The 22,918-nt window shown below is 40.3% G+C and overlaps 1 long non-coding RNA gene across 2 annotated transcripts in view; it reads right to left on the reverse strand.

The window, feature by feature from the left end:
* Window positions 1-13,166: 13,166 nt before the first annotated feature.
* LOC124240859 (uncharacterized) overlaps window positions 13,167-22,918 on the reverse strand; it is a 48,306-nt gene continuing 38,554 nt past the window's right edge. For both annotated transcript variants that reach the window (XR_006889037.1, XR_006889036.1), the window contains one exon: window positions 13,167-13,448. This is a non-coding gene — a long non-coding RNA (uncharacterized LOC124240859). The remainder of the gene's footprint in view (window positions 13,449-22,918) is intronic.

The raw sequence follows: 22,918 nt of genomic DNA on the forward strand, positions 1-22,918 counted from the left end.
ATCAGGCTAACAAACCATAGGCCTCCCCATTTGGGTGGCATTTTTGGTAGAGAATCAAAGGCTCCACCCTCCCTTCAACATTTCCCACATGCAGGAAAATCTAAAAATAAGAATCAGGCTTTGCCAGTCAGTCATTGTGTCCAAGAAGACCCTGCTAAGATATAAATGCTATTTGTGAAATATGTTAGAGTTAAATAGTTGTGTTGCTGCCAATCTGAAAGAATGGGAAATATCACAATTAAGTTTTCTACTTCTAATTCTGGTCATGTGACCTCAGACAAGTTATTTATGCCTTTCGAGGCTATACCCTTATATACAAAATAGGGATAAAAAATATCTACGTCACCAGGTGAGATGAGTTTTACTGAGCACTTGCACAGTGTGGAACACGCTAAGTATTGGAGGAGTGGTGGTAATTATTCGTGGAAGGAAAAAGTAGGTCTGGAGCCTAGGCCTGGCTGAGGAGGATGGGAGCCACTACAGGAGAGACAGTATCCACTAAAAACATCTCAGTGTTCAGAGTATCTACTGAGCAGTAGTGAGAAAGGAGTGGGATACAGAGGACTTATTTCTCCTCGTTCCTGGTGGAGTTTGACACCAAGTCCAGGAGGGAGAGAACGCTCTTCATCCGGAGTGAAGGCAGTTCAGACCTGGAAAGATCTGGCCATAGAGGGTTACTGGCTATGCCCCTGATCAGGGAGCTGTGGCCTGTCTTCAGTCTTGGCTGCCAATGAAAAGCAAATTGCTTCCCATTACATACCTCATATTTCCCAGGCAGGACCTACCTATTGAACACGACACATAAATTCCAGATGAAAGAAGGGCATCTGTTTCCCAGGAATGTAACTTTCCCAAGCACTGCACACACAGATTTATAGTAACGTTGGGCAGCCATGCAAAAGGTTGCATTGTGTTCAGTAGTATTGCTTCTAATTTCAGGAGGATTTCAGTTGAGGACCTTTGAAGTGGGAGCTTGAATCATGCATCTGTAAATTCCTCATTTTCCACAGTTATTAAAACACCCGTCAGTGCCAGGGTATCCCATTGTTCATTCACTCCTTTGGCACGCCAGCATGGGGGTGGATGCCAACCACACAGCAGCCACAGAGTCACCGACAAATACTAGGTGAGGCAGGCAGGCGTCATGGAGACTAGAGACTACATGCCAAAGGGACACATGCTTGGGACCAGCCACACCGTCACCACTCAGAAGTCCTTTAACTCCTTGTATGTGTTGTGAAATCCTTCAGAGCTATGTGAGAAAACATGGAAATGAACTGAGATCATCAAGGGATGAATTTCTGCATCCATTAAGCTTTCAATTTTAAATAACAATAAAAGCACTCATCATGCTAAGATGGGCAAACATTTTCTTATTGTTCCTCGTCCCCTGTTTTTGGCCTGGCCACACTCCTGAGTTGAGGAGAGAGTACCCAGTAGGGTCTGCTACAGTCATAGTCGGAAGGCATATTTATAGTTTAGGACATCAACGCCAGCCACAGATGTGTGAGTTAGAACCAGAACCACGTGTTTGCCTTAATTAGTTCTTTTCTTTGGAGTATAACCCACTGTATATAGCATGCTTTGTTCCTCCGTACCCCAGATTGCCACTAATTATCATTGTAATGCTTTAATAGTAATTTTCACACCCAGAGAGTTCAAACTCTTCACCTACATTATCTCCTTTTGATTCAAAATATCCTTATGAAATAGCTGAAGGAAAGCTACTATTATCTCATTCCATCACACACGTAAACTGAGGCAAAAACCTAGGTACTTAAACAAGGCATAGCCAGAAACTAAGAAAACTAATTTTTAGGTGTAGCTTGTGGAATCAGTGTCACTACACCCGTAGAGATACCTACCAATTCACCTACAGCCATCTGTTTTCAGTAATGTTACCAGGACTAACTGCTCTGCGTGAGCTCCACATGTGACCATACGGAAGGATCAGCAGACATGTTACCTGCCACCAAAATGGCCCTATTTACAGGCAATGGAGCAGCCTTTAAAAAGCCAATCAAAACACATTGAATTATCTAATACAGGGTTACTCAACATAAGCTCTGTTGACATTTTAGATAATTCCTTGGTGTGAGGGGCTGTCCAGTGCATTTTAGGATGTCTAGAAAAACCCCTGGCTTCTACCCATGAGATGCCAGTAGCATCTTTCCCAGTTGGGACAACCAAAAATGTCTCCAGACATTGTCGAATGTTCCCTGGAGGGGGAGGAAAGGTGAACAAAACCACTTGCCGTTAAGAACTTACTAGGCCTGGCACCATAATAGCCAAATGCTAGAGGCTAATACATGACATCGTTCTTGCCTTCATGAGACTGGAGGTAAAGATGGAATTTACATTCACAGAAAATCATTGGGGGTTGGGAATTAAGAGTCAAACTATGCAAAGGGAATTCTGAATAGGAGAATCGCAATGAATCAGAGCAGACTTCGTGTAGAGAGTGGGCTTTGAATTAGAGGTTGAAAAATGTGTCAACGTTGAAACATTAAGTGATGAAAGACTTTAGGGTATTGCCGAAGGGAAAATAGTATAAACAAGGATCTGATTGCCACAAGGAGCCCAAGAAAAATCGATTGCCTAACTGGCAGGTGCTAGGAGTGGTCTTCTTGTGATGGATCAGTGTCTACGGAAAGGAAGTGCCAATAACTGGTCAAACCTCTGTCTTGTTCGTTAGTTGTACTTGCTTAGAAGATATAGAGGTCAGGCTTTCAAATTAGCTGATGAAATGAAGCTAGGATTAATAGCGAGTACAGTGGATGGCAAGATCAATCTTCAAAAAGATCTTGAGCACCTGGAGCAATGGGTTGAATTTAATAAAATATTATTTAGCTACAATGGATATAAGATCTGTGCCTGCATCAAAAAAGTGAACTGTAGAAACAAAGTATGGAGGTAACAAAGTGTAGCAAAAGCAAATGTGGAAAAAAGAATTACGCATTCTGTAAGCAGCATGTTCAACAGAAATCAACTATAAAATATTTTATTCCCTCCCTGATATCCTAAAAAATGTAATGAAATCTTAGGTTCCATTAATAGAAGTATAAGGTCTAGAATGAGAGAGGTGACAGTCCCCTTTAGAATATGCATTTTTTAGAAACCCACAAGTGGTTTACTGTGTTCGTTCTTTTAAAGCTTACAGACAAACTGGAACATATTCAAAGAATAGCAAGGCCAATGGGCAAGAAGTTTGAAACCAGACTACGCAAGGAATTTGAAATTTTAATCAGGAGACAAGGAAGACCTGCAAACACGGTAGGTATTTTTGCATATTTGAAGGCCATTAGTGGTAGGGATAGAATTAAGAACAGTAAGCAGAAGTTATAAGGAGTCAACTTTTGAATCAGACATAAAAAATAACTTTCCTATGCTCAAAGTTGCCCAAAGATGTTCCTCTCAAGAGGAAGGTTACAATCTGAGAACATCCCTCAACATAAGCAAGACGACCACTCAACAAGAAAATTAATACTTCTACAAACCTCCATGTCTTCTATCTATAATTAGAGGTAAGAACAAAGATCTTTATGAGATAATATATGGCGAGAGGTTGGCACCTAGAAAGTACCTCAGTAAATTGCACCCATTACTTTTCATTCATATTCTATAACCAACTCGCCACCCCTCTGCCAGAGAGCTGCAGGTAGACCAACTAATGCACAGAGTTTCCAAGTATCTTTAACTATTATTGGAGAATCAGGATCTAAAACATGTGGTTACAGGAATTATAAGCCTAGAACTCCAATTTCTTAATTACAGAGGTTAAGAAAGAGGTGACAGTATTTACTGCTCTCGTGATATTGTAGCCGCGCAATATAACCAACTTCTTGCATTTCCCAGCTTGCTTTTTTGATTAAAGCCTTTCGTAACCACTTGTCTTCATATCCATTGTGTGTGAGCTGACCTTCTCTAGACTAGAGTAACTAAGAACACGACACTCCTGGGTCCCTCCCTCCAGTGATATATGGAAACACGAAGTGCTCACGGCAGTCGAGTGCTGCAGGCCCACACAGGGAGAATGCTGGGGCCCTCCCACAATCCTCGTTTTGTGTGGCTTTACAGCAGGTGTCAGCTATATTAACATCACAGCAAATGTCCTGAATATTTCCTCCTGTCAGGATCTGATGTGGGTCTACTCATGAATTGACTGAAATACTACTCAGAATCTCAGAATAACCATGGCAAGAGGAATGCAATTTTTCTTGGGTGCATGGTCTACAAGAAATTACTCTCCTAGTTCACAGCAAAATTCCTCCTTTGGCTAAAAGATTGCCAGACTGGCATGGGGAACTGGCCTCTAATGCTGGCTTTCTTCTTGACATGAGTGACAGCAAGTGTCTGTTGTTTGACTTGAAATTGGTAAAGGCCAACATCCCAACCTTGCTTACCACCAGTCTCTTTAGTGCATTTTTCCATTCTAGTTCAGGACTGTGACTAGGGATAGACAAGTGAGGCACCTAGGGCACAAAATTCCTGCCCTCATCCTGCACTTGTGGGACACTGAGACTGAGGACCTCCAGTATCCACGCATCTCATGGCTTCACTCTAGCCCCAGTCCTGTCAAGTGGAACTGGTGTACTCTTTGCATTGTTTGCAGATCTTTGCTTCTCATCATGCTGACTCTCCAGCTTGGATGTCCTGCTTCCCTCCAACTCAAAGAAGGAGTTAAGTGTTACCTCCTTTTGAAAGCCTTCCATGGCCCTCTGGCTAGAGGTTACCTCTCCCTCCACTGAATGCCCACTGAAATCTACCTGAAGCTCCCTTAAGACATATAAAAGCTGTTTACCTTGTTTTATAATTACTTACAAATTTACCTGTGACAGAGGCTGTTAGTTTCCTACCCCAATGTCTACCTTCCTCTTTGCTTTAGTAACAGAACCTTGATAAGTAGCTGGAGACATCTACCCAGCTCAAAGACTATATTTCCCAGCCTCTCTCGAAGCTAAATGACTAAACCTTGACTGTTCAGATATGATGTAAGATAGAAGGCCCCGAAATCTCAGTGAAAGAGAAAGGTGTACCCCTCTTCTCCCTTTCCTATATATTTGTATATGGAAAATGGATGTGAGGGCTGGAATTCCAGCTGCCATCTTGAAGCACAAGACCAAGGCCCTCACTCTAGGCAGGTGGAGAAGAAAGCTAGAAGATCTTGCAACATTAGTGACACTGCAGAGCCTTCACACCAGCTCTAGACTGTCTCCCTCAAAACTCTTTTACAAGAGACAGAAATAAACTTGTGCATCATATAAGCCACTGACACAAGCTCCCAAACTTAATTCAAACTAATACAGGTTTTGATACTAAAAGGCAGCTGCTGTATTAGCTAAAATGTTTAAATGATTAGTTTAAAGGAGATGGTTGAGGGGCATCAGCAAGGACAAAACTATTGCAGACTGGGGAGTTGACAATCCTGGTAAAACAGTGGCCAGCAGAATGCTGGAAGGTACAAACAAAGGGTTGTGACATTAATAATGGTAGGAAATTTTTACAGTGTTAGTGTGTGTTGGCTAATTCTTGACACAGTCAACAACATCCTACACAATAGAGATGGCACAGAATGCCTGTGCATAATAAACCAGAGTCTTTAGGCTCAAAAATTACATCAACACAGGATCTCTGATTCTGATTACTCACAGATCGAACAGGATAGCAGCAAGTAGATTGGAAGGCCTCTCAAGTTTTTAGGGAATCGTATTGCTGATGAAACCCCAAGCCTAGCCAGCAGCATCATGACAGTCCAATCCCTAAAACTATCCCCGAGTCCTCAAACTTATCCAGAAAAGAAGTGGGGCATGAATGCAGCTAGCAAGAAGGGTCTACACTCTAATGCACACCTTGGAAAGACCATACAGGGAAGAGCATCCCAGAGGACAAAGCCACAGGACATTGAGGACAGTAACCATGGAAGTCACTCCACTACTTGGGCTCAAGTCTTCACTATTCTGGTCGTACATAATTTAAAATTGCTATGGTCTCCCCTTTGGTCCTCCCCTTTTCTGCAGGGAAGTTTCGTGGTAGTCACCATGTTCCTACTCTACTGTTGAACGTTGGGTATAATGGGCAGTTACCTTTGGCCAGACTATGACAATCCACACTGGGATCTGAAGGAGCTGATGGCACACAGGCAGAGATCCTCAACCTTGAGCTGGAGGCTGTAACTGTGCTGCACTTTGGGGTGTCCCCACTGGGGAAGGATCCTAAGTATGAGAGGAAAGGTGTGCGAACACATTTGGGGACTCAGTGGAGCCAAATGGCAGAGACGGATAACTTCCTACTCACCCCTGATTTTGGTAACAGAACCCTGAATTTTACTTAGCTGGGCATGTTGCCTACTGAACAGCAGTGAGAAATCACGTGATGCTTTTGATTAGAATTATGCTTCAGGAAGATTGCTCTAAAACAGTAGAGAGTATTCACTAGAAGGAGAAACGGACTAAAAGAAAGGATTCTGGCTAGAAGTCTATTGCAATATGCAAAGGAGAATTAATGAGAACTGAGTAAAGGTGGATGCCAGGGAAATAAAAGAGAACATGAGGACAGAGAAATACAAAGGTAGATGCTGCTCAATTTGGTGATGTGACACAGGCAGCAGAGAAAAAGAAAATGTAAAATATGACTCCATGATCCCATTTAAATGTCTAGTGAGCAGTCATGCCAGGAACGGAAACAGGAGGAAGAGCAGGGCTGTAACAACCAAGATAAGCTCTGGCCTGAATATATAAGCGTGCGTTGCTGGCAAGACACCCAGGTTGGTATCTGACACAGACTTGAAGTCATTGAGGACAGAGGGAGGTAGACTACAGACTGGAAAATTGTCAGCCAAGGATAATAATTAAAACAGAGAAGTAGAAAAGGTCATCAAGAGAAATTGGTAGAAAGAGTAGAAAGCCAAGAACTACTTGGCACCATTGGGAAGCGGCTTCTCAGAAGTCAAGTCCAGACAGTGGATTCTCAAAGTGTGGGTGTGGCCCCTGGAACTACAGCCTCAGCATTATATGGTGCTGTGTGTTATATATGTGTCTCTCCAAAGTTCGTATGTTGGACCCCTAACTCCCAGCATCTCAGAATGTAACTGTATTTGGACATAGGGCCCTCAAAGAGAGGATTAAGTTAAATTGGGACCGTTGGAGTGGGCCCTAATACAATCTGACTGGTGTCCTTAGAAGAAGAGGAAATTTGAACACAGAATGTGACACCAGGGATGCATGCACACAGAGGAAAAACCATGTGAAGAGGCAGCAAAAGGGCAGCCATCTGCAAGCCAAGGAGAGAGGTCTCAGAGAAACCAACCCTGCTTTCACCTTGATTTTGGCCTTCCAGCCTCCAGGACTGTGAGAAAATAAATTTCTGTTGTTGAAGCCACCCAGTCTGTGATATGTTGCTATGGCAGCCCTAGGGCACTAATATGCATGGGAACGCATAAGACACATAAATCCTAGGGCCCACCCTAGACCTATGGAATCAGAAACTCTGGGGATGAGGCCCAGTGACCTGTATTTCAACAAAACCTCCAGGTGATTCGGATGCCCTGCTAAGTTTGAGAACCCCTGGTCTAGAATATAGTTGCTCAAGAACAGGGGAGGCTAAAGTAAATGAAATTTTCTCCTTTACCCTGAGTTGTCATATTCTTTATAAAGAATTCTTTAAATAAGCAGGAACAGGCAGTAGCAGTGTCTTAAATAAACAGCTACGGTTTTCATTAAAACTAATTCAGGTACTAACATGAGTGTCAACTAAAACATTCATTATGTGCATGGCTATTGGTTCCTACACTAGAAACCAATGGTTCCCAAATTTTAGAATGCCAACAAATCACTTAGGGAGCTTGTTAAAAATACAATTTCCAAAACTTGGATTCTTCTGGTCAGTGTGAAGTCCAGGACGTAAATCTTTAACAAACATCGGAGCATCTTGATGCAAGCGTCAATAAACCACAAATAGTTTTTCTCTTATTTAGTCAAGGAGTAGAAAGACTAAAACTGCTCTCTAGACGAGTGGAGGTGGCTGCCAAGACCAAGCAAAGAAATTTGAATGGCTTAGAAAAAAAATCCTTAAAATGCTATTTTAATTAATTCTTGGTCTTCTCAGACAGCCTTTTTCTCAGTCCACTCCAGGTAATCGTAATTGCAGAGATTCTGTAACACCAATCTTTTACCCTGGGAATACTGACTTCAGAGGCTGAGATTTCAGGTAACAGGTTCTGACTAATGTTCCTCAGACTCTCCCACCACCCTTGGATGTCACAATTTTCAGTTCTAGTTGCATCTGAAGAAGCCACATCAAGGCAGGTCACTACTAGTAACATCAAACAAATTTGATTATTTTGGATCTCAATCCTAGACCACTTCCTGTTCTCCAAATAAGGAGGGTTAGTCATCTTTCTTAGCCCTCTACTGGAACAAAATACAAAATTTCACTTTTTGGTCCAACTACCACTAAGTCAAATGACACTAGGGGAAAATGCTCCGTTTTACCACAAACCACGTTTTAAACATGTGCTCAAATATGGAAGAAAGGGACACAATAATTTTGGCTAAATAAAAGGCACTTATATTAAAGATATTTTAAAATATTCATCTACTCCCCACATGGTTATAAATAAGTAAATAAGTAAGTAAAAAATAAAAAAATAAGTGGATTAGAGCCTTTTATTGGTAATACTTCTGTCTTATTTTTTCTCCTAAACAGTGAACTCCAATTAGCTGGCCTTTCTTCAGGTTTTTAGATCCTACAATAAAAACACTTCAGTTCAAACATTTAATCACTTTAAGGGTTTTTTTCTTTGCCACCTCCCCATAAAGTTTTCAGTCAAATTTCAAATGGTACAGTGGAGAAGCCCCTTAGAAAAATAGTTAATTCACTGATCTCCAAGGAATCCAACCCACTTGCCTTCCTTCCTGAGAAAAAGCAGCTTCCGATGTTTCACACTGTCCACCATATTGTTACTGTTGTTTGTGGCACACTTGTATCTAATATGGAAACCTGACATGAAATATTAAATATTAACAAAAACTAAGTTGAAATTTTTAAGAGGTTTGGGTTAATTTGGGCAGATAGCTAAAGAAGATGAAATTATCTCAGAAACAAACAAGAAGATTAAAATTACACAGGAGAGAAAAAGAGAAGCTGAGGGGGGCTATGATTCACCCCATTATGGCTTCGTTAAAAAGCTCTTCACTAAAAAATATAGCCGGTCCTTTTTGCCACAAAGTTTTCATGTTTACCCGTGCTCTTTAGGTATGTTTCATGTTCAACAGTGCTCTGTGAAACTGTACTGTGAGTCCTATCCCGTGCTGGATGGGGTACTTGTGAAACCAAGTCTCTCAGCTGATGATGGCTGAGCCTCATGTAACCAACTTGACTAAGCCAAACAAGGCTAATTCCTTTCCCAACCTCTCAGCAGCCTCCTACAATCTTGTCTGTTAGTCCTCCCAGCCCATGCGGAAGGACATGGCACCTCTCTCTATAGTTCTGGTGCCGTTGGGATAGACAATTCTTTCACTTCAGCTGGATGTCAATGGACTTCTTACTGACTCCTTGAGGGGAGTTTGTAGGTCAAGATCTCACTAAAGGGGAAGGAGGTTGGTGGGTGCTTCAGTACCTGTTCACTGGGGCTGCTACACCTACAGCCACTTCCAGTTTAGTTGCTACAAGGAATATTTATTTATTCCTCCTGTTAGAATGACTTTGACGTTTCTCCTTAAGAAATAGTAAGCCTGGCCTGATCATACTATGCTGCGTTTACATTTTTCTTAGCCTAGTTTTTTCATGAAAGGGTCTCACATCCTCCTCTCCCCAAAGACACCATCTCTGCCTGAGCCGTCCCAATGAGTGACACTATTGTCACATAGTGTCTTCCTACCGTCAAAGTTCTCCCTTGATTGCAGGAGTGGGAAGATATTTATTAAAAACCAAGAATTCCAGAGGGAGTCGCTTTCCTTACCACTGTAAAGCCATCAATCTATTCTATAATAGGAGCCATGCAGTTGCACGTTGAGGAAGTGGCCTAGACCCGGTGAATGACCCTGCTCCCTAGGCAGGAAGGAAGCAGAGCCCAGTAAAACTGAAAATAAAGATGCTAAAGCAAAGGGGCAGAAAGAATGAGATTGAATGGATGTGATTATAAAAGATCTATAAATGAGTAATGAATTAGCTAAAAGGCAAGTCTAATTGTGTTTTGTTTAAGCTACTCTTTAATTCCTTACATCAGTCAGTAAGTACATGTTAAGCCCCAACAAACAGATTCCGTGCTAGACAGTAAATAAGATAGACAGCAAATAAGACGGTCTCAGCCCATATGCGGATTACAGTCTTGAGAGAAAGAAATAAAAAAATAATTATCCAAGTACCTATATAATGTTATCAAAGGGAAATACAAGCTACAATGAGAGTGTGTAACGGGAGTAATGGGCTGGGGAGTGAGCAAAGAAAGTCTCCCTGAGGAAGTGACATTTAGGCAAACCGGAAGCTTGAAGAGGCAAAACCAAGTGGGCAGGATAAGAGTCTGTGGGAAGGGTCTAAGAAGAAGCCGCTTGATATGTTCTAAGAATTACACCAAGGCCAATGTGGCTGTGGAGGAATGAGCAAGAGAGAGGGAACTGGGGGCAAGAAGAGTAGGAGAGGTAGACAATCAGGGACTTACAGGACTCAGGAAAACTTGGGCCGTTGTCCTAGAGATAATGGGAAGCCATTCCAGGTTTCAGCTGAAGACTAACATCAGATTTAACCACTGGAGCTGCTGTGTGGGGAGAGGGGTTCGGAGGGCACAGGGGAATGAAGAAAAACCCATTAGATGTAATTCAGGTGAGATGTGAAGGTGGCTCGGACAAGGAAAATAACTCTGGACAAATTCAGGAAATACTACATAAAAATGTAATTCAAATCATGTGCTCCCTCTCTTTAGAACAATTCAATGCCTTTCCATCAAGCTAGAATAAAAATCTGAACTCTCTACCGTGGGCTACAGGGCCTCAGATAATTTGGCCCCTTCCTATCTCTCCAACTTACTGATGCCACTCACTCTTCAGCTCCCTAGGCTGTAGCCCATTGGTCTGTGTTTAGTTTCTTGAACTCTCCAAGTCCTTTCCTTTTTATTTGCTTTTTTTTGATTGAGGTATTTGTCCCCCATATCTCCTAAAGGCTAGTAGCTCACTATTCACATCTTAGCTTAAATCTCATGTCTTCAAGGCCATCACTGTCCCCCATATCTAAACTCTATCTCCATCATCTCCACTATTCTCTGTCTCGTTCATTTATTCAATATTTATCAAGCGTCTACTATGTACGGAGCACTGGAAGATACATTGGTGAACAAAACAGGAAAAAAATCCCTGCGTTTAGTGGGGATTCTAGTGCAGGGGGAATGGAAGATAATAAAAAATATGAAAACTTAAAATGTAAGCCATAAGGAAGTAAAGACTATATTAGAAGTTTAGAGAAGCTATGAGTAAAAGGAACGAGAATGGGAAGTGAATGGGGCAGGATGGAGTGGGTCATAAATAGGAGGATCTGGGGGGCCTCACTAAAAAGATGACACTGAGCAAAGACAAAGTGAGAGTTAGCCCGTGGAACCTCCAAGTATGTTTCCCTTATAGCCTTTATTACTATTTTTAATTATCATATTTGCTTCTTTGCTTGGTTTTTGTCTGTTACATACACTCTCTCTCTCTCTCTCACACACACACACACACACACACACACACACACTGTAATATAAGTTCCATCAGGCAAGGTCTGCTGTCTGTTCTGTTCATTCTTGCATCCCTAGACCTCGGTACAATTATTTTTGTGTAATGAGTCAAAACCTGAAAGGAAGCAAAAGTTTAAAGTGCTCTCCCATCAGTTTCCATATCAACCAAGTAAAATTAAGATGGCAGACCTGAGCCAAGGTTAATGATTTTCCAGGATATCCACTATTTATTTGGCAGAGAATCATGGTAGCTAAGATTTTTGTCTGCCCACCACACTCTCTTTCTCCATTTTTCTGGTAACACACTCCTCTTTATTATGGGAATCTTTCCTTCTCCACCGCAGGTGAGCACCTCCTCAGATGGCCAAAGTTCCACACTACTGTGGATGGATATGTGGCCCAAATGGTGCCGATCACGACCTTCAGGGGTTGTTGATGTTGTTGCCTTGTACAAATGATGTAAACTGCCTGTGGCCAACTCTGTTTCTGTGTGGGGAGATCCTGCTTAAGAACGAAGTCAATGCAGAGAAAGCAATGATAAAAGATGAGAGAGAAAGATGGCTTTATAATTGCATAATAAGAACTCCTAGACCGATTCATTCCCAAAAACAAGATTAATCTTTCAACTTCCTAGTTAAGTGGGGCAAAAAGAATCTTATTTTTTTAAATACTTTTCCTATTGCTTCCAACTTACTTAGAGTTTTTGTTAAATATATCCACCAAGCTAAAGTTTAAGGGGATATACGAGGAAACTGGGAAGGGTATTTTTTTCTTCTTTAAACTAGCCATCTCCCAACTAAACAAGTAAGTGTTGAATTAATATTTAATGGCCTGGTGACAATGGGACCGTGAATAATTCTATACAAAAATGAAGATCTGTTCATTCAATTCATAAAACATATAGTGAGTATCTACCATACTCCAGGTCCCCTGCTAGGAGCTGGGTATAGAGTTGGCATGACAGTCAAATCCTTGCTCTTGTTTGGAGACTATAAGCAGTAATAAGTTTCATGTGAGGTAATACAAATGGAGGAGCAGGGTATAATGGAAGTTCAAAGTATAGAGCCCCACCTAGTCACTGGGGGCCCGGGGGTCAGAGGGGTATGGTTCTCAAAACAGTCCTCAGATCAAAGGATGCCTAAGGCAAGACTAGAACTATTACTAGGATTTTGCCAAAGGAAGGTAGAGGAAAGGAAGGAAAAATTTAGTCAGAGAGAAGGGCATCTCAAACACCTAGAGGCAGGAGGATCTTGGGTCAAGAATGTTCATGTGTGATAATATCAGCAGAATGTCTCCATGGAATCACCTGTCACAGGACCTTGTAAAGGTCACACATTCAAGCTTCAGCACTTGCGCCTCAATGATACTTTCCCTTTTCAAAGCATGCACCCATGATTTTACGCCACATTCTATTTTTTCCCCATTTCTTTATTAAACAGATGCAGTTAGGATGGATCACTTATTAATAATAATACGTAGTAGTCTCATCATAGAATAATACAAATAATCACATTTCTATCAAATGTTGTAAATGTCTTAACTTGAAATGGTGTTTATAATTTTATTGAAGTAATTTCTAAATAATACTCCTGAAGACGAGGTTCCAGCTCCATGGCATGTAGTCTAAACTTGACAAAGGTTATGCCTCACACCCTCTGTAGAACATTATAATCATATATTCCAATAATAAGTTTCTGTAGAGATGAAGTGGTTGTTTTGTATAATAAGATCATATATCTTCCAGCTGGAATAAAATGAGATTTTGAAAACAAAGTTATTATATTGTTAAATGGGACATAGAAAAGACATTTCTCCTCCTCAGAACGTTTGTTATAAATTTAAACAGAAAATATTTTTATGGGAACAGCAATAATAACTTATGAACAACTCTATTTCACCAAGTTTTTTTTTAATGAATCAATATTTTTAGTTACAAGGAGCATTCTTCTGACTTGATATGTTAATGTTTCATAAAATATCTTTGAGTGGAATGAAGTATTGCATCACTCATGACTTTCATTTTGCCTAGCGAAGGCCAAATCACGCTAATTTTGTGCAAACCACGTTTCTGTTTTATTATAGAAGGTCACTATTTCTCACTTGCTAAAAATATACGTAAGAGAAAAAAAAACCCTCCCAAAGGCTACACTGGTACACATTTAGCCCTGCTACAACCGTTCTACGGTCCTTGAACTGAGCAAATCGCCAACTAAATTGGCAAATGTTAACGTTGCTGTCTGCTTTTCATAGAGAGAGCTGTTTTGTTTCTCTTGGAGGCATTTTCAGGAAGTGAGGTAATGCTCAATTTTCCCCTAGGAAAGGAAGCCTGGGGCATGCTCACAACTGGCTTGATGGGGCCATTGTTTGAAGGTAGGGGAGGTAGTGGGCGGTATGATGAAACCAAGATAAGATTGAACTCAAAGGCAATGTGTATGAACGTTCAAAGTTATTGACGTCAATTAGACTTTTACAGTAAAAATTACTATAGCATGTGGCTCCAGATTAATAAATCATTATTGATCATAGAAGTCTTCCTTCCCATTCTTTCCGTCTGGCCCTTCGTATAAAAGTTACCATCTCCTGGGTAACTTGGAATTGCCCTCCACTCCGGAAAAAAAAAAAAAAGAGAGAGCGAAGAGAACATGTTTTCAAATGCTTCTCTATACTGGTTGTAAAACATGAACCAAATGTCCTTCAATATCCACAGCTTGAAGGCAACCCAAAAATATACGAAGTGAATTGAGAGGATGTCTGTGTTAATGCCCATATTTCATACCCTATGTTTATGTCACAGCAATTATGCTTAAGACTGAAGTTCTCATTCCTTCTCTGAAGTTGGAGGTCAAAGTGTGAAGGGAATGAATTACATTCCTTGAAGATTCTAGCCATTTCCATTGGTCAATTAAGAAACTGAGAAGTTACTAAAAACCTGGGCCTCCAGAACTTCCTGAGCTTTCCCCTAGTACCTGACAGAGTACTAATTCACCAGCAGGAATAGTTTAAGCCCTGGGAGAAGCTGAGCTTAAGGAAATCACTCCAGCATGCCAGAAATGCTTTGGAAAATATTTTATTACTCTTGTCACTTATATAGTAGCCAATTATTTTGTAATTACTAATTGGTTTGTCCTCCCTCAGCTTTATCTTACTACTATGCCTTGACTGAGGTTATGAGATGCTTTTTATCCACTTTATGTAGGGAAGCTGCAATCTAGAAGATTTCACTGAAATGGTCAATGTTATCCTTGCGACACTGGGGAAGGAGACAGCCCAGGCCCCCAGCTGCGGTCATCCTTTCCATCTGGAATCTCTCTGAATTAATATGAATAATACCTGATATTTACATAACACTTTTACAGTTTACCAAATGCTTTCACAGGCTTTATCTTATTTAATCTTAACAATGGCTCCCTGAAAGAGATACCGCGGGCATGATTCATTCCCATTTTCAGAGGAGGAAAATGAGACTTTAGAACAAATCCATTTAAGAACCCAAATCTAGTTCCATCTAAGTCAAGAGACTTGAAGCAATGACTTATACAGCCTGAGGTCTAAACGATGTCATGCTCCTAAAGAAAAATCCAAATGAATCCACTTTTGCCGTCTCCACAGCCTGAATTACGGCCCACGTCATAGGCATCTCTTACTTAGGCTCTTGCAGTTCTGACTTGATGTTGCTCTCTGCCTCTGTTCTTCCCCTTCTAGCGTGCACTACCAGCATGATCTTTTTATATCATTTAGCAGATCACGTAACTCCCCTGCCTGGAACCCTTCAATGGCTTCCTTCTCCTTGCAAGTAGAATTAATCGAAGCTCTTCACCATGGTTTACAAAGCCCTCCATGATCTGTCTCCTGAGCACCTCTCCAGCTGCAGGTGGTGCCAGCCACACAGGCCCTCTCTGTGAGCACACCAAGCTCATTCTGCCTGAGAGCCCTTGCACATGCTCTTCTGTTTACCTAGAACATTGGTCTCCTGGGCCAGTTCACATGCAGCTTCCTGGGCCTTCCTTGGTCAAAATAGCCTCTCCATTCACTCTCTATTACCATATCACCTGGTTTTATTTCTCGATAACATAACTATTTGAAATCATCTTATTTATTTTCTCTTTTCTCTCTTCACACACTCACTCTGTGAGAAATGTTACCTTGAATATCCTGATGTCTAAGATCCCTTATCCCTAACATATAATTGACACCCAAGAAAATCTTTTGAATGAATTAATGAATAACATATGATAAGTATTTTTTATATCTATACTATGGGTCTACCTATTTAACTGTGCAAGTACAAATAATGTATTTTATTAACTCCCTGCTGATGGACAACTGTGGTGTTTGTAATTTTTTGCTATTATAAATCACACAGACACAAACAACTTTGTTCCTATACCCTTGTGTATTTGTGCAAATATTTCTGTAGGGTCGATAGGGGTGCAGGTTTTGAATTTTGATAGCTACTATCAAATAAGTAATATAGTTATTCTTTTTATCTTCTTTTGGTATAACAGTGTCAATAATGTGGTTTGTTTGAGGTTTTTTGTTGCGTAGATTTTCCTCACTGCCTTCCTTTTTCTAACATCTCCTGTTAATGCCTACAACAAATGAAACAGAGCTCTCTCTATCTATAAAAATGAAAGCTATATCAACTTTCTGTTTTGTCGTGTGACCAAAATTCCACATTGACAATTGGTAATTTTTCAATACAATTCCATGTCATGCTCAGGGATAGCACATACTTATTAAATACTAAGCAAAACTTAACTTGTGACCTTTCTTTTTAATGAGAAATCTGTCAGAGAATTTAAATATTTTCAATTGTTTACTGTGGCTCTAAATCTTGGGATCCATTATGCTGCCCGGTCATTGTTTAACAGTATTTAAGTCACTTAGAAAGACTCGTAGTCTGTAAATTTGATTTTTCTTGCTTTCATAATTATCTCCCAAACTGACAGAAAAAGAAACTGTACTACTTGAAGAATTAACAAAATTGACTCCATTATCTTGCCCAATTAACTCTTCTTGTTTCTGCAGCTGAGGAAAATGCCTCCAAGGCTTTGCCAATCAGATTTAAATCTCTCAGGTAAACCCGAATTCTCATTTAAAGTATTCCAAAGAAAAGTAAGCCTCAATATGCCCTCATGATTGTCCTGCTGGGAGAGCTGGCACTCTCAGATTTCAATTTCTTGGTGTCTGTTCCTGAAAAGTGTTTTTAAATCTCAGAGTAATATAATCTTTTGTGATTAGATTGATCTCACTTTTGAAGAAAGTTCTCTACAACTTTGCTGAAGTTGCTCGTTAACGCCAAAACATCAGTTACAACATCTTGACTCTTCTTCCCCTAATGCAGTCCACCTTTTGATCATGTGTTCGGCATAGAAATGGGTGAACAACTCCTTATTGAGTTGGCATTTGTGATATAAAGATCATTGCTCACATTGCAATTTGCTCTTAACCAAACTTCCAATCAACTGACTGCTCCTCCATAAAGTAGACAGAAAAAAATAAAGACCAAGGTTTCAGTGCTGAATATTTGGGTCCTATCTGAAATAGATTTTTTTTATATTAAATACTTTTTAAATTCCCTCAAAAAACAGTTTTAGTCACAACTAACTTAGTTATAAAACACAAATTCATATTACTAATAAGTGAGTAATCTAGTTATTCTTTTAATCTTTCTCTGATGTGCCAGAGCCAAAAATATGGTTGGTGGTTTATTTGTTGTTTTTTCTAGATTTATGCATTCTGCGCTAGAAGTTGCCGCTAAACTAAAATGGTTCTAACTTGTTTTGGCCTTACATGGTCATATGAATTGAATCTTATTCTCTACTGTTGAGTGGAAAAAAAATAGAAAGAAATCACAAGTCACTCCAAAACTACCCCATAGGCAGGAAAGTTTACACTGAGGATTACAAGAGACCAGAATTTTTCGGTGTTTAAAGACTTCCCCATAGGATATTGGGAATTTGTCACAACTGGGAAAGATGCACGCTGAATTTCCTGCTGTGATCTAAGACTAGCTGGTCATTTCAGAGCAATACAAACATTCAAAGGACAAGGTCCTTGAAATGTAAAAATACCATCCTCCATTTATGAGGAAAACCCAGAAACTGACTTTTTCTCTGGCACTAAAGTTCTGACTAAGCTTAGAAAATGATGTTTACTCATGGTCTAGAAAAGTCCTAGTTAATTTTTTAATAATATCCCTGAGACCTGAAAATTTTTCTCTTTCGTTTTGAAACCTTCTGAGAATTGTTTCATTCATCATGAAGGTAGACCAGATGCCTCTAAGATTCTTTCTGGCTCTAATCTTCCATGATATGAATTTGTGTTCATCCACTAGGAATTTGTTAAGCATTTACGGTGTACAAACAACACATTGGATGTCTTGAGGTATTTAAAAAGAGAAAGTCTTTGAGATGCTTACTCTACCTGTTTTCGGGACAATTTTACTCATACACACACAATGTGAGTACGTGCCTCTTAAATTTCCCCAGCCTTATCTGCTGTCCACATTTCAGCTAAAAGTTGTCAAACAGCTTTCCATTGTCCTTTGCCCGAAAGTCCTGATATCATTGAGTTCAAATCTTTACTAACTGCCAGTATTATATCAAAGAATCTTTACTTTTTCCCTATTCTTGAAACACTTCAGGTTGACTCTTTAGGTGGGAAAATGACAGAACTTATCATTCGAGCCTCACAATAGCACAGTGATCCTGGAGACAGTAATCCAATTATTTATTTATTTATTTATTTGACGCCTTCAGGAGCTTTTTTCTAAGCTTATAGTGCTCACAGGGCTAATAGTCTAAGGAGATAGACAGGCAGCTCCAACAAAGTGGGAACAATAGGAGCTGTAGGAGCCAGAGGAGGCATCTCTATTTCAGAGGACAGTGTCATGAGCAGTGGAGGCTTTTGGTGGAACTGGACCTGAGCTGAGTTGGGAACAAGGAGCATGCATTGATTAACTATATGAAGAAGGGGGAAGAGAAAGAGCGAAGGTGCATTCCAAACAAAGGAAACAACAGCTATTCAACAAATATTTGTATTAGACACTAGAAACCCAGTGATACCAATATAATGCATTAACTGTATTTGTGTCCAGGGCTACAAAGGCAAATAACAGATTACAGCACAGCAACAGCTATTTCTGAACCCCACTCTGCTGCCAGGTGATGTTCTAAGCTCTTTACTTATTACGACTATTCAATTCTTAGAATAACTGATGAAAAAACAGACTCAGAGAGGTCAAGTTGGTTGCCTGTGATCTCATAGTTGTTAACGGATAAAACCAAATTCAAACTCAGGCCATCTGACTCTTAACCATGAAAAAAGGTGGTAGCCTCTCCTCTCACACCAGACAGAAAGCAGTAGAGTGTGTGTGAGGTGACAGGGAGAGTTTTTATCAAACGGTTGCTGAATAATTAGTATGGCTTAACCAGATAAGGAGATGGGACAAGTGTGCACCTAGGGAAGTACAGCTTTGAAGAGGTAAACCCCTTCTCCGTCCACTGCCCCCCAGCACCAAGGTTAACATGGAAACGCCAACCCTGAACTCTTATGCAATGAGGCTGCAGAGTTTCTTTGGATTTTATTTTAAGAACAAAGGGAATCCGATGAAAAGTTTTAAGAAAAATAAAATTAAATCTGTACTGTTAAAAGGTCACTGTAGCTGCAGAATAGAGAATGCACTGGATGGGGATAAGAGTGGGTACAAGGAAACTAGTGGGAAAGCCATTTTAATAATCTCAGTAAGATGTGAGGGTGGCTTCCGTCAGGGTGGTGGCATGGGAAGGGAGTAGACAGGTATGAAAACAATATGAGGTTAAAAAATTAGGAGGTGACACTAAAAAAGGAAACACAAGAGGAGAAGCAGGTTTGCAAAGGAGAGCATGTCATGATCATATGGTTCCATATGACTCCGGTGAAGGGTGTGGTGAGGTTTATGGGAGATGAGGCTAGAGAGAAGAAGGCAGGCCCCACTCCTTGAAAAGCCCTTGTTTGTTAAGCTAAGGAATATAAAGTTCCTTCTGAAAGCTAAGCGATGCCACTGAAGATTTTCTTTTTCCGCATAACTTGCTCTTTTATATAACTTTTTAAATTTTGAAATAATTTTAGATTTACACAAAAGTTACAAAGATGGTACAAAGTGTTCCTGTATACCCCTCACCAGGTTTCCCCTAACGTTAACATCTTACATAATCATGGTACATTTGCCAAAACTAAGCCAACACTGGTACATTACTACCCACGAAACTCCAGATTTTATTTGGGTTTCACCTGTTTTCCCTTCTTCTTCTCTTACAGGGTCCCATCCAGGATAGCACATTGTATGTTAGTAACTGCATCTCCTTAAGCACCTCTTGGCTAAGACAATTTTTCAGTCTTGTCTTGTTTTTTACATGTCTTGACGGTTTTGAGGAGTACTGGTCAGATGTTTTGTAGACTGTCTCTCAATTTGGGTTTGCCTGATGTTTTTCTCACGACAAGATTGGAACATTAAGGGATTTTAAGAGTGAGAATGATGCTGATTAAGTTTTCATTTAGAAAGACCACTCTGTGCATTGAGAGAGAACTAAAATGTTGCTTACTAATTTAGTGATGATAATTTCTGTAATATGAGACTAGAAGTGATTTCTAAACTTTCATCTTTGTAATTCTTTTACCTTGTTTCAATACTTTATATGGAATACAGGTCTTTTTATTTTTAAAAAACAAAGGAGTGATTTTTCTTTCAAAAGAAAAACTGGCAGCAAGTAAATAATATGTCAACAGTGATTAATTCTGAGTGATTAGAATAATGGATGACTGTTATTCTCTTCTCTTGGATTTTTCTCTATCTTTAAAAATTCCAAAAGTGAAAAAAGAAAAATAAAAAAGGAAAGGGGAAAAAATGATCTTAGAGAACAGGAAATAGGAGACGACAGGAAGCAGGGGGACCAGATAGGAGACTGCGGCAGTAAATAGTGGAGGTGAGAGAGGTGCTGAAGGCACGAACTCGGTAATGAAGAGACGGAAGAGATATTGGGTAAATGGAGTCGGCAGGGCATGGTGACGGATTGGGTAGAGGACTCAGGAAGAGGGAGAGTCTGTGGTTTCTGACTTAGCAACTTGTGGGTAGTAATGCCATTCATAGAGCTAGGGAACCCCAAAGGCACAGCAGGTTTGGGGAGCAAAGAATGAGTTTAGTTGTAGACTCACTGGCAGTGGGATATCACATCTAACACTAATGCTTTCCTTTCAGTTCTTCCTTTTTTTTTTTTTATTTTTCTTTTTTTGAGGAAGATTAGCCCTGAGCTAACTGCTGCCAGTCCTCCTCTTTTTGCTGAAGAAGACTGGCCCTGAGCTAACATCATGCCCATCTTTCTCTACTTTATATGAGGGATGCCTACCACAGCATGGCGTGCCAAGCAGTGCCATGTCCACACCTGGGATCTGACCCGGGGAACCCGGGACGCCGAAGTGGAACGTGTGCACTTAACCACTGTGCCCCTGGGCCAGCCCCAGTTCTTTCTAACTTTATGTTTTTAGGTGATATTCTTCCTGCTTTTTCCCCATAATTCTCTGACCACTCATTCAGCATCTTTTTCTAAAATCCCTATTTATGTCTCCTGCAGACTCCAGGTATTTCTAAAATAGGAATCGTTCAGACCTTCCCCCTTTGGTTCTAGATTCATGACCATGGTATCATTTGTTAAAACTAAGAACCAGTATCAGTACATGACTATTAACTAAACTTCAGATTTCACCAATTTTTTTACTAATGTGATTTTTTTCTATTCCAGGATCTAATCCAGGATTCCATAGGTTTCTCTACTTTTCACAGGAAAAGCAGAGTGCAAAGATCTCACTCTATCTTTGCCACTTCCCAGAAATGTGAACTCAGGACTAAATTAAACACTCTGAAGGCATTTCTTCTTTCATGAAATGAGAATGATAATCGTATCAGCTCCGCCTTATTTAGTGTGCTTTTATGAGAATCATAAACATACAGCATGGGTACCGTCTTAGTCTATTCAGGATGCTATTTAAAAAAAAACATACATTGGGTGACTTATAGACAACAGAAATTTATTTCTCACAGTTTTGGAGGCTGGAAGTCCAAGATGAAGATGTCAGCATAGTTGAATAAGGGTTCTCTTCTAAGGGTCACAGGCTTCTCGTTGTAGCCTCACGTGGCAGAAGGGGACAAGGGAACTCTCTTGGGCATCTTTTATAAGGTTACTAATCCCATTCATGAGGGCTCTGTCCCCATGACCTAATCACCTCCCAGAGGCCCCACCTCCTCATACCATCACCTTAGGGGTTAGATTTCAATATATGAATTTGGGGGCGGGGGGGGGGGGCGGGGGGACATTCAGACTATGGGAGATAGCCTGAAGCACTTTAAAATGTTTAAGGCTGCACAAATACAGAGTTTACTATTTTGTGTGTTAAAGTTATCATTTATTGTTAATAGAAATAGAACTAAGGTGTGGGTGACTGACAAGATCTGATAATCAAAACATGTATAGTTGGCTTAGAAAGGTATTTTTGAAGTGTGTTTATATTTAAATATGGGTGTGTCTGATATTCTGGCAATTTCATTCAAACCAAATACTGATGCCAAACTGAAGATCTAATCCAGAAGGTGCTAAGATATCCAATCTCCTCTTTGTGATCCCCACTCAGCATCTCTCTGCAAACCAGTCCATCCTAGGAACGAATAACCCAATCTCTGCTGTCCTTCACCACCAAACATGGCCACCTTGTCTCCAGTGCTCCCTCAGACAGCTTTAATATGTGGGTTTCAAAAGAACCTCTTCGTGAGACGGAAAGTAATAGAAGAACAGCGTGAAAGGTTCACAAAGTCTTTACCTACTTAAACACACCCCTGAAAAACAAATTTAGCAAAGTTTTACACAAGCTGTTAACAGGTGTGACAGCAAGATGTGCTTGCAGCAATAAAGTGGAATATCCATCAGAAGAAAACCATTTAATATCTGCAGTTAACTACCATGTCAGCCTCCTTGCCAACTTCCCTCTCTCAGCGTTTGACTGGCAGAAGAGTTCCTCTTAGGTGCCTCTACATCAAAAGAAACAATATCTAAGATTTCAAGCTGAATTTATAGCCTGTCTCTAGCAAGGGTATAAAATTCATGGCTCTCAGTTTATGTTCCAATCCCATTTGCGGCTTCTTCTGTTCTATTTTCTTATTTTTTCCTGTCTCATTTTTTCCTA

This window comes from Equus quagga, chromosome 6, assembly GCF_021613505.1.
Source record: "Equus quagga isolate Etosha38 chromosome 6, UCLA_HA_Equagga_1.0, whole genome shotgun sequence".
Taxonomy (NCBI): Eukaryota; Metazoa; Chordata; class Mammalia; order Perissodactyla; family Equidae; genus Equus; species Equus quagga.